Source organism: Malaya genurostris, chromosome 2 (assembly GCF_030247185.1).
Source record: "Malaya genurostris strain Urasoe2022 chromosome 2, Malgen_1.1, whole genome shotgun sequence".
Taxonomy (NCBI): Eukaryota; Metazoa; Arthropoda; class Insecta; order Diptera; family Culicidae; genus Malaya; species Malaya genurostris.
The window spans coordinates 251,608,524-251,620,833 of record NC_080571.1 but is presented as its reverse complement, the minus strand read 5'-3'; positions in this window follow the sequence as shown (position 1 = coordinate 251,620,833).

Sequence of the window (12,310 nt, the reverse complement as noted above, 5' to 3'; positions counted from 1 at the left end):
CGAGAGGATGCCTGGGTCGATCCAGTGATTCCGGTTGGAGGATAGCTTCCGGTTCACTGGCGCCCCGACGATCCTAGCAGTTTTACGTACTACTCGTCTAGTCCCCGACGATGGATCTAGACTACTCCGACGAAGAGCTTCCCGACGAAGAAGGTTCTCCCGGACCGACGTTTATTCGCTGATCCCTCTTGAGCCTGCTACGGTACGCGGCTGACCTGTTGTTGATCCGCACTCCATTTCCGCTGCAATATGCCCGCAATTTGGGATGCCGCGGTCGACACTGCGTTCCAGTTCTCTACGCAGTGGCACATTATCTGGATCAGGTTTTCCGGTGTGGTGTCCCTGCCGCATGCCTCCAGTAGCTCACTCCTTTGAGCCGCGAAACGGGAACATGCGAACAAGACGTGTTCAGCCGTCTCGATCTCGTCTGGGCAGCCAGGACATACAGGGGATGTCGCGTGGCCAAACCTGTGGAGGTACCATCTGAAGCACCCGTGGCCTGTGAGGAATTGCGTCAGGCCGAAGTTCACTTCTCCGTGAGGTCTATCTAACCAGCTCGAGACCCTAGGTATGAGCCGATGTGTCCACCTGCCCTTGGTTGAGCTGTCCCACTCTTGTTGCCATCTGCGTAGAGAAGCGGCTCCGCGTCTTCCTTCACTATCAGACCGATAGGCATCATGCTTGCAACCACGTAGGCCGCATCCCTCGATACAGTGCGGTATGCACTGATTACGCGAAGACACATCAGTCTATGCGTACTCTCCAGCATCTGTGCGTTGCGTTCCACATTCAGTGCCGACGCCCATACCGGGCTGCCTTACCTGAGGATCGAAACTGCCACTCCTGCCAGTAACCTTCGTTTACTGGAGCGCACAGGCGAGCTGTTGGCCATCAAACGGGAGAGCGCCGCGATCGCTGTTGATGCGCGCTTGCAGGCGTATTCAACGTGCTTGCTGAAACTGAGTTTGTCGTCGAGCATCACACCCAATTGCTTCAGTGATCTCTTGGAGGGGATCACGCAATCTCCGGCATGTACCAGCGCCTCCTGTTCCGATTTGCGGTTGTTTACCACCATCACCTCTGTTTTGTGGTGCGCGAGTTGCAGTTTCCTGCTACGCAGCCAGTCCTCCACCAAGCAGATTGAGTGTGATGCACTCAGTTCGACCTCTTCGATGGATTCGCCGTAGACTGTCAGCGTGACGTCGTCCGCGAACCCGACTATCTTAACACCCGGAGGGAGCCTCAACCTCAGTACTCCATCGTACATTATATTCCACAGGATCGGGCCCAAGATAGATCCCTGTGGTACTCCAGCCGTGATTGGAGTGCTACGTGTGCCTTCGTCGGTCTCGTAGAGCAATACTCGGTTCTGGAAGTAGCTTTCCAGAATCTTGTACAGCCCTTCCGGTACTCCTAGTCGAAGTAGGGAATCAGCAATGTCTGCCCAGCAAGCACTATTGAACGCGTTCTTGACGTCTAGCGTTACTACCGCACAGTAGCGGATCCCTCGTCGTTTGCGCTGTATAGCTACCTCCGCCGTGGTTACCACCGATGTTATGGCGTCCGCCGTCGACCTGCCTCTGCGGAACCCGTACTGTTGACTGGACAGTCCTCCTGCCTCCTCTATGAAGGGGGCTAGCCTGTTGAGGATGATTTTCTCAAGGAGCTTACCCACAGTGTCTATCAGACAGATTGGTCTATACACCGAAGGATCCCCTGGGGGTTTCCCAGGTTTCGGTAATAGTACCAACCTTTGTCTTTTCCAAATGTCTGGGAACATACGCTCGTCGAGACATCTCTGTATGACCTCCCTGAACATGTCCGGTTTTGTCATTATAGCCGCCTTTAGAGCCACGTTCGGGATACCGTCTGGCCCCGGGGCTTTCTTTGTATCGAGCGATCTCGCCGCAGTGAGCAACTCCTCGTTCGTCACCCTTACGACTTCATTCGCTGGTAGCGGAGCTGGCTGCCAGGGGGACGTGTCGTGGTGGGGAAAGAGAACCGTTATGATTTCCTTCAACCTCGCCGGACTACGTTCAGGGGGTGCTAGCGCCCCTCTCGTTTTGGCCATCACCATCCTGTAGGCATCGCCCCATGGGTTGGAGTTGGCTCCCTCGCATAGCTTGTCGAAACAGGCTCTTTTGCTTGCGCTGATGGCCTTGTTTAGTGCTAGCTTCGCCGCTGGTTTTGAACGCCGTGTTCCTCTCCATCCTCATCTCCGCTGATCGAGCTCTTTGCATCCTTCTTCTAGCCCTGAGGCAGGATGCGCGAAGGCGTGCAATTTGCTCGTTCCACCAGTAGACCGGTGGTCTGTTGGTCCTCGGTTGAGCCTTTCTAGGCATGGTCGCGTCACACGCCCGTGACAAGATAGCGACCAACTCGTCCCCTCTCAGGTTCGCGTTGTGCTCTTCTAATTCAAGGGCAGCGCAAAACGTTTCGCGGTCGAAGTTAGCCACTTTCCACGCTAGAGTTTTGGGAGTATTACTCCTCCTTGAGCTTCTCGCCAATTGGCCGATCGTGTAGCGAATGGCTAGATGGTCGCTATGGGTGTAGCCATCATCAACTCTCCAATTAAGATCTCCAGCTAGGCCGGGACTACAGAAAGTCAGGTCGATAAACGACTCGACTCCGTTCCGCTGGAAGGTACTTTTCAGTCCATCATTCGCTAACACGACGTCCAACTTGGCGAGGGCCTCCAGTAACGTCTGTCCTGGATGACAGTTACGCTAGTATAACAGGTAGACACCTACCAACCTGTGTTTCTTCAATACCATTCGCTTCTTCAAGGGGTTTTACCACAGTAGAAAAAAAAGAGAAGGACGTTTTTGGGGAATTTTTATGGGATCTGAAACATGGAGTAATCCGAATTTTGTATAAAGCACTTTGTAATATGTATATTTAAGTACAAAAACGTGATTAATCCACCTAGCAGTGAGATGATACCTTTTTTTTATCAATTCGCATGTGTTTTTTGCATGGATATTTTTAGGTGTTTTAGTTCTCATGACATTATTTTAATTATCGTCGTTCTAAACGGCAAATTGAGATTTTAATCACTCATTACCCTGTAATGTCGAAACTGCAAATCGCATCGAATTTCAATTTTAACATGTGACAATCGATTGAACATTCCATGAGATGTCGAAGTAAGTTCCAATTTAGAGGTTTCATCATTATGTATGGTACTTCCAAAGCCGGTATTCAGGAACTAGCATAACCCAAAATGATTCGAATGGCCATAAATTAATACGCCAAGCCATTTACATCTTCTATATCGGTATGAATTTTAAAATCTCATCATCTGTAATTCCAGAATCGGATAAAATTTACCGATTTTGTATGGGACCTTAAGTCCTTAAATTAAGTTTTTGTTTTTGATGTTCGATTTGGCCTTTTTGAGAAAATGATTGAGCTTTGAGAAACGATTCGATACTGGAACCGGAATTCTAAAATCGGTGTAGCCGAAATCAGTTAAATTCACCTGAGGAGTGTGTAGACATTTTGAGAAATTGTAGGCGAATTAAAATTTGGGGGTACATTCCGAATCCAAAAATGAATATCGCTTAAACTGAAATAAATTTATTTCGTAAACGACTATCCAAATCTGCAAACTCGATAAACCTGATTAATTTATGTGAAATGGACATTTTTATACTAATCACCCTGTATCTCCTAAACCAGAAGTCGGACCTGACTAAAAAGTAAGATGTTTTATAGGATTTTAGGACCTCTCATTTGAATCATAGATGGTTCTTAGTTTTCATTTGAATCTTAGATCGGTTCAACCATCTACGAGAAAAATGAATTGCATTATTTTAATTTCGTTTCACATATCATCCTGTGGTTCCGCAATCAGAAAACGGATCCAAACGTAATTCAGGAACCTTGTTTGGGAGTATACTACTTTTCATATGAATCTGAGTTTGTAGAAAACGGTTTAGCCATCTCCGAGAAAATTGAGTGAAATTATTTGTCACTCACACATTTGCTGATCTCGACGAACTGAGTCGTATGGTATATGGGTGTTATGTTCTTCCAGAATTTATTGCTGTAAGTAGTTTAAATCAATTAAATTATGGAACTACTTCCAACTCGAAAATGCTGATATCTACTGGTTTACATATGCCATATTCGAATGATTATGTTGCCAAAAACGAGCCGTGCTAAAATCGGTCCGAGGCAAATTGTCATGAAAAAGGATGCTGTACACAGTCTTTTGTCGTGAATACGACTTACTTTACTATGGGGTGCCTTTTCAAAATTAGCCACATGAAAGAATGGGCAGAACTTAATCGTGAATATCTCGACTTGTATTAATGGCAGCCACATAATTCTTTCACTATTTCATCAAAAATATGATCAGGAATTAGGATACAATTTTGAACAGTGTGAGATAACCACAAAAAACTCAAAAATTAAGTTTTCTCAAAATTTAAAAACAACGCGGAAAACTCTTTACTTTCGCTTGGATTTTTTGCGCAAGGACGACGAGTTTGAGGTAGTCAGGCACATATCTTCAACTGACTGCGTATAAAATCGAAAATCGATCATTTCTTCTTGTGCGTTGGATGGAAGCGGACGTCGTGGGACCAGCAGCTCCAGAGAGTGCACCTTCTGCGTGGTTAAAAACCCCAAACGCTCAGGTCGCAACTCTCATTTGGTCTTCAGTCGTCCGGTGGAGCAGATGGTAATGAAAGCAGACCTTTAGCATTGTACAAAACCTCAAACGCTCAGGTCGCAGAGTCAGTTTTCCTCCGAAGAAGATCGATTACATCATCCTGTCAGTGGTCGTTTGCATTGGAGCAAAATACAACGGAAAATAAACAATAATTTGGAACATTATGCAGAATCAGCCCTTCTAATGGCTCTATGTAAATGTTACCTAAAGAACTATAAAGATTGCTTCTTTGTAAATCGAAAATTAAAATTATCAGTGTAGTGCAAATCTAAGATAATTTGATCAGTTTTTTGCAATTTTCACAGTTCTAATTTCGCAACAGTGTTTAAAATCGTTTATATCCAATCAACAATAATATCTTAGAAAATTATACAATTTGGCCATAATTTTATACCCAAAGAATTATGCGAAATTTTACTTCACTATACTGTATACGGCCCATTTTTCAACCAGTTGTAGTTTGTAGTAGACTTTCTGCAGATTTGCTATATAAAATGCATTCGTTTCGAATTTGGCTGTCGTTGTCATCGTGTTGATTATGGTGCGATCGAGGAATCTCCAAGCGAAATACAAAGCTTGTTACCGCAAGCGGAAGAAGCAGGAGACTCCAACAGAACACATATCAGTTCCGCATTCACGAAAAACAGGTCATCCTGGAAAACGGAGACGGAAGTCAGCGGTATCTATCGGAATTTGAACTCAACTCGTCACTCTCCATCACGAACGCCTTTTCAGAACCACCATTATTTTATCATAAGGAACTATACTGGTTATTTCGTAATATTTGTATGTCAGAATGTTTAATGTAACTAATCTCTACTGGAGCCTATCGATCAACTTATTAATATTCGGAAGTATAATGTAAAAGTGTCAGTTTTATTCGTATTCACGACATACAGTTATGTCTCTGACATTAGACACCTGTACATTTTTTGGTACTTAGAAACAATTGTATGTAACAGTATAAAAATCTTGTTCACGTTGCTCCCAAGCACTGCTTTGTCATACAGCGCTCAAAACTCCTACTACTGGAATAAGGTTTACACACAAATGTCGATATCTCCATTAAAAATCAACGTATTTTAACAATCTATGGCTTGTTGGATAGGTATTGTGGAATCTAAGTATAGAAACATATTCTGTTTTCAAGGTCAAGTGTGACAGATACTGTCAAAAAACATAAAACTTCGTATAACTCAAAAAGTAAACATCCGATCTCAAAACCATTCAATAGCGTTTTGGGTGACGGGGAGACCTTTCATTCGCGACTAGTTTGATCAAAATTGGTCCAGCCATCTCTGAGATCTCGACCTCTTAGTTGACCACACACACATACACACACACGGACAGTTGTTCAGTTCGTCGAGCTGAATCGATTGGTATATGACATTTGGCCCTCTGGGCCTCGGAAAATTTTTCTAAAGTTGGGGCGAATTCTATACCTATTTTTTATATTTATAAAGAAGGTAAAAATTGATCAGTTTTAAAAATTGAAAGACAAAATGGCGGCTTGGCGGCATTTCCGCGAAAGAGCTGCCTTTTGCCGGCCGGGAATTCAGCTCCCGCAATTTTCGATCTAGAACAAAAAACAAAACATTTTCTAATTCCATATTACAGTGTTCATAGAGGTACGTAGGGTTTTTTTTTAAAATAATTGATTTTCTGTAAAATGGCAGTCCTTTGAAAATAAAACCTTAGCTTTTCATCACAAAATTGTTCATAAAAAAATATTCACAATTTTCAAAAACCCCTACCAACCTCTGTGGAGATAACTATCGAGAATATTCTGTAAAATTTTTGAATCGATTGGTCAAAATTTACTTGACTTATGTTTCCGGCCAGCTCAAAAAACGTGGTTCTGAGTTAAACGCGTTTAAAGTTTTCGGTTCTGTAAGATCGTATCTCATACTCGAACTTAAGATGTCTAGAAATTTTTCCCGCTTTTCATCTTTTTGAATATTATTTTTAAGATCATACATGACCTTTGGCAATGATAAAAAATTTTCGATTTTTTTAAAATTCTACAGTCGATTTAGGCGATATAACGGAAAATAATATGATCTACCTACAATATAGACTTTTTCAAATGATCATCCGAATGAATTCGACTTCATCACTTGTTGAAGCATTTCAAATCGGATGGCAATTTGCAAATAATATTATAATGAATTTAAAATTTAACAGTGATGTTAAATAATTATTTGAATATTTTAAATTGGAATGCTGGATCTTTAAAAGCGAGTGAAGATGATTTTTTTAATTTTCTCAAAGTTCACAAAATTCATATTGCCATTGTGACAGAAACTTTTCTTAAACCAAATGTCAAATTGAAAAGTAATCCACATTATGTGGTTCATCGATTTGACAGGTTTACTGGAATGGGTGGTTGAGTTGCCATTTTTGTCCAACGGCAAATTAAACATCGAATTTTACCTTCTTTCAATACTAAAGTTATTGAAAGCTTAGGAATCGAAGTTGAAACCATTCATGGAATTTATTCCATCGCTGGAACATATTTGCCATTCCAATACAATTAAATATTTTTAAAGGCGATTTGCGAAAACTCACAAGATATCGACCGAAATTTTTCGTAATAGGGGACTTAAATGCTAAGCAGTGGAATTGTAGGCAAAATAACAGTAATGGTAAAATACTTCATAATCAACTTCTAGCTGGTCACTTCACACTTCCTCATCCCAGTAATCCGACTTGTTTCTCTTCCGTTAGAAACTCGTCTACAATTGATCTGGTTTTAACAGATCAAAGTCACATTTGTAGTGAACCGATTACACATGTTGACTTTGACTCAGATCATCTTCCTGTAACATTCAGACTTTCCAACGAAGCTTTAATTAATCCAATCAGTTTTATAGTAAACTATCAGATCTCACATTGAAAATCATGTGGATCATGAAACTATTTTAGAAAATTCTGCGGACATCGACACAGCAATTGATAATTTGAATCATTACATTATCGAAGCAAGAAATCTTTCAGTTCCCAAAGCTCAAACTAAATTAAATTCTCCTATCATCGATGACAATCTTCAACTGCTTATTCGGTTGAAGAATGTTCGTCGACGACAATATCAACCTTCTCGTGATCCTGCTATGAAAAACATAGTTAAGGATTTACAAAAAGAAATTAAACATAGATTTACTCTTTTTCGAAATGAAAATTTCGCTAAAGAAGTTGAACAAATTTAATCATATTCTAAACCTTTCTGGAAACTTTCTAAGGTTCTTAAGAAACCTCAGAAACCAATTCCTGCTCTCAAGGAAGGAAATCATATACTTCTTACAAATGGCGCCGCTCAAAAACTTGCTTAGCAGTTCGAGAGTGTACACAATTTTAATTTGAACGTTGTGAGTCCTATTGAAAATGAAGTCTCACTGAAATATGATCATATTTCAACTCAAGTGTTATCACAAGATGACATTATTGAGACGAATTTTGATGAAATTAAATCAATTATTAGGAAACTTAAAAACATGAAGGCTCCTGATAATGATGGAATTTTTAATATTCTTATTAAAAATCTTCCCGATGTTGCCTTGAGACTCCTGGTTAAAAATTTCAACAAGTGTTTTTCATTAGCTTACTTCCCTAAGAGGTGGAAAAACGCTAAAGTAATTCCCATCCTCAAACCTGATAAAACCCAGCAGAAACATCAAGTTATCGACCAATTAGTTTACTTTTTTCTATCAGTAAACTTTTCAAAACTATTATCTTTTTAGAATGATGTTTAATATAAATGAGAATTAATTTTTTTTACCAGAGCAGTTTGGATTTCGTCATGAGCATTCAACTACTCTCCAACTTGTAAGAGTAACGAACATGATAAAAGCAAACAAATCTTCTGGGTTATCCACTGAAGTTGCTCTTCTAGACATAGAAAAAGCATTCGACTGTATTTGGCACAAAGGTTTAAAAAAAGTCTGATTTCAAGTTTCCTATTTATTTGATCAAAATTATTTAACTGATCGTACTGTTAAGGTTAGCTATCAGAATTGTAATCTTGTATAATATTTTCACTTCTGATCTTCCAAATCTACCCGTTGGTTGTCTGAAATCGCTATTCTGTGACGACACAAGTCTGTTAGCCACAGGTAGAAATCTAAGAGTGATCTGCAGTCGCCTACAAAGAAGTTTAAATATTTTCAGTGATTATCTGTCAAAATGGAACATTAAACCAAATGCAGCAAAAACGCAACTAATTATCTGTCCTCATAAGCCAAGAGCTTCTTTTCTTAAACCGAACAATAATCACCTTCTCAAATTGAATGGCTTGGAATTGACATGGTCTGATCAAGCAAAATATTTAGGTTTAACGTATGATAAAAAACTCACTTTCAAGGATCACATTGAAGGAATCCAGGCAAAGTGTAATAAATATATTAAATGTTTATATCCTCTTATAAACAGAAATTCTAAGCTCTGTCTAAAAAACAAATTAATAATGTATAAACATATTTTCAGACCAGCCATGCTTTATGCAGTACCAATTTGGTCAAATTGTTGTTCCACCAGGAAGAAAACGCTTCAAAGGATTCAGAATAAAATTCTGAAAATGATTTTGAAGCGTCCTCCCTGGTTTAGTACAAATGAGAGCCATTAGATGTAATGTCACATAATATTATAAACAAATTCCGACAAAAATCGATTCAATCTTCAATTGAATCGATTCGCTCTCTGTATTAGTTAGTAAGTTAGTATATAAGTTCCTTTTCCCCATTACCAAGTAGGTTTAGAATTTTCCCTACACAAAAAATCTCAGAATTGCGGAAGCAAATGATGTCTTCATGGTAATAACCAAATCATGTATATAATAAGGCTGAAATGCCACCACTTGTGGTTGAACACCCAATTCAAATCTTAATAATTTATTTAATTTTAATATTTATTTAGAAAACAAACAAAAAAACAAAACTAGTAGTTCAGTGAGGAATGATGAATCGAAGACGAACATAATAAACAAAATACAGGATGAAGAGTCTCAGCAAGAAAATTGTGCATCCCCACACAGGAATTTTTCGATCACGAATCTCGATTGAACCGCAGAGTCACAGATCTGCTTGACAAGTGAATGGTACTTATAAATTCATAACAGTCGTACTAATTATCCGTGTGAAAGCGACAAGTGATAATTAAGTGACAAACAGTCGACAACGAAAAGTGCAGTTAGTAGACAGAGAAATTTCGATTATTTATTTTAAAGTTGTTGCTGTACGTAAAATTAATCAACAACAAACTATACATTAATATGTGAATAAATTTATTCTAGTCGAATACAGATTTCCGTTTTCACTTTTTAGAAGAGCATCGAAATTCGGTTATAATTGATATTCGGCTACTATAACTGTGCTGTACTTTCTATAGAGAAAGTTTGACGATTTTAAATATTAAAATTCACCATGGGAGGGGCGATGCGTGATATTTCTGTGATAGACAATGGTTTTCAATCCAGTTGTCTTGTAAATGCATGAAACATCGAGATACGTAGTTATTAACAAAAAAAATCACATAAAGGTGTAATAATAAAGCAAGAACACATCGGTTTTATTTTAGATTAATCGCATTGACAATTCATTCGGTCTACATTCACTAAATAGAAAATGTTCTTTCAAGCACATATTTGATTGTATTGTTTTGATATCTAGAGCAGAGTTGGGAACCAAGCACTTCCGCGAACAAGCTGTACTATAATTAGCATCGTTGTTTGGAAGACAAAAACTGACGTAAAATTTAACGACTTACGTCCCATATCATTACACCGAATGGTGGAGAAAATCAGATTCTGCTCTTATCTAGCAACAGGAGATCGGTATTGTGCTACCGAGCCGAAGGGAAATGGGAAGTTCCGGCATTAGTACAGGCATAATACGAATGCTTTCACCGGTCGAGTCAGTCTGAAAGCGATCCCATTAAAATTAATACTTGTTCGTTTTTCCCTTGCATCCCCAGACAACGATGCACGGCATGGGTGTGAAAAGCTATTGTTTTCGTTCTAATTTTCCATTCCCGCACTTTTACGGCAAAAGTGCGGTCTGTCAATCAGCGCGTACGGATGTACCATATGAAACCATAAAATGTTACGGCAAAGTGCTTTCCCTTGGAATTTGGGGCTTTCGGGCTGCCCGGAAAAGTTGGCCCTAAAAGTCTCACCAAAGTTCAAAGTTGAGTTCTGTTTTCCGAAGAGGGAACGGCCAGCACCGCGGTTGCGTGTAGGATATACTGGCTGCCCTTGATATGGAAAACCAGCCACCACGGAACGGAAACATTCACACGCTCCACTCGCCTGCCAGTAAGGGTTGTAAACGCTGGTAATAATTAGCCCTCGTGTTTATTTTATACCGTTATGACCTGCACGGCTCTCGTGCCGGAGAATCGGCAAACGATGACGGCAACGAGTTCGCGTGATTGACCAGGTCAGTTGGCTTGCATGAACGGTGACACGGGTTGCTACAATGTGTTTTAGTATTAAATTGAAGTAAAAACAACCCGCGAGGTTAGGGCCGTGGATGCTTGCTTGTGCCAGTGTGCGAGCCTACCGACGGACGATGTCAGTGTGCAATCAACTTTGACACGCAAACACAGCATAAACGTGGCCCGGTCATGTTTAAGTGCTAGGACTTCTACGGGTAAGCTGATGAGCAACATTCAATGTTGTGTCAAGTTATTGCAAGGGTTGATCATTTGAGGGATAATCTTGTTGGCACTGAGTTTTCCTCACCTATTTTGTTTTGAATATTCTGTGCACGCCGATAGACAATTGACAGCAAACTGGGTAGTTCCATCTTTCGGCAAAATATGTCTTCTTTTTAAGTAGAGAAACTGTCGCTCATCCGTCTTAGCGGTTGTAATCGTTCATGGGAATATAATATATGAAGTTGAAGTAGTTGATGAAAACTATCAATACATTTGAAGTAAACTGCGAAGCTTGTGCTTCACAGCTACCAACTTATGTTACAATAAAAATAGGCAGGTTGGGTTCCATTGGTTCAGAAAGGGTGCCGCAGAAAGTCTAAGCACGACTTTGATGCGTTTCTGATGAATATGCTGTATTTGTGGTATATTTCTGGTATATGACACTTGAGCCTCCGGGCCAATTATTACTAGTCGTACGTCATTGTAAAACCTTGTTGGTTCGTTGTTTTTTCTGTTGTAAAAATAGTGTAAAAATTTGATGTTACCTTCATATAGAAACAATATTTGTTGTTATTCTACGTGAAGTAGTAGAATTGTACAGGTATGTAGTGGTTTAAAAAAAGTGTAAAAAATTTCAGAAACTCTCCAGTAAAACTAGTCCAATAGGGCCCACAACTCCTTATATTAAAAATGGCTCAACAATAGACCTCTGTCGGCCGGATTTGTTGAACGAAAAACATGGCTTTCGGTTCAACTATCTGTTTCAAAATCAGCAAGCGGTGTCCCGTGTTGGCCTCCCGTTGGTCGATTGATTGAACATTCATTTCACCAACGAAGGACCACCGTTGAACTTTTTTTTCTAAGAGTGAAACTATTGTTTGGAATCGTTGTCAAACAGTCTATGGAGCAATTCCATACGAAATCGAAGGTCGATTTTTTCTTGTATTTTTTTTATTTGGCTCAAATTTTGCATATGCAATCTTT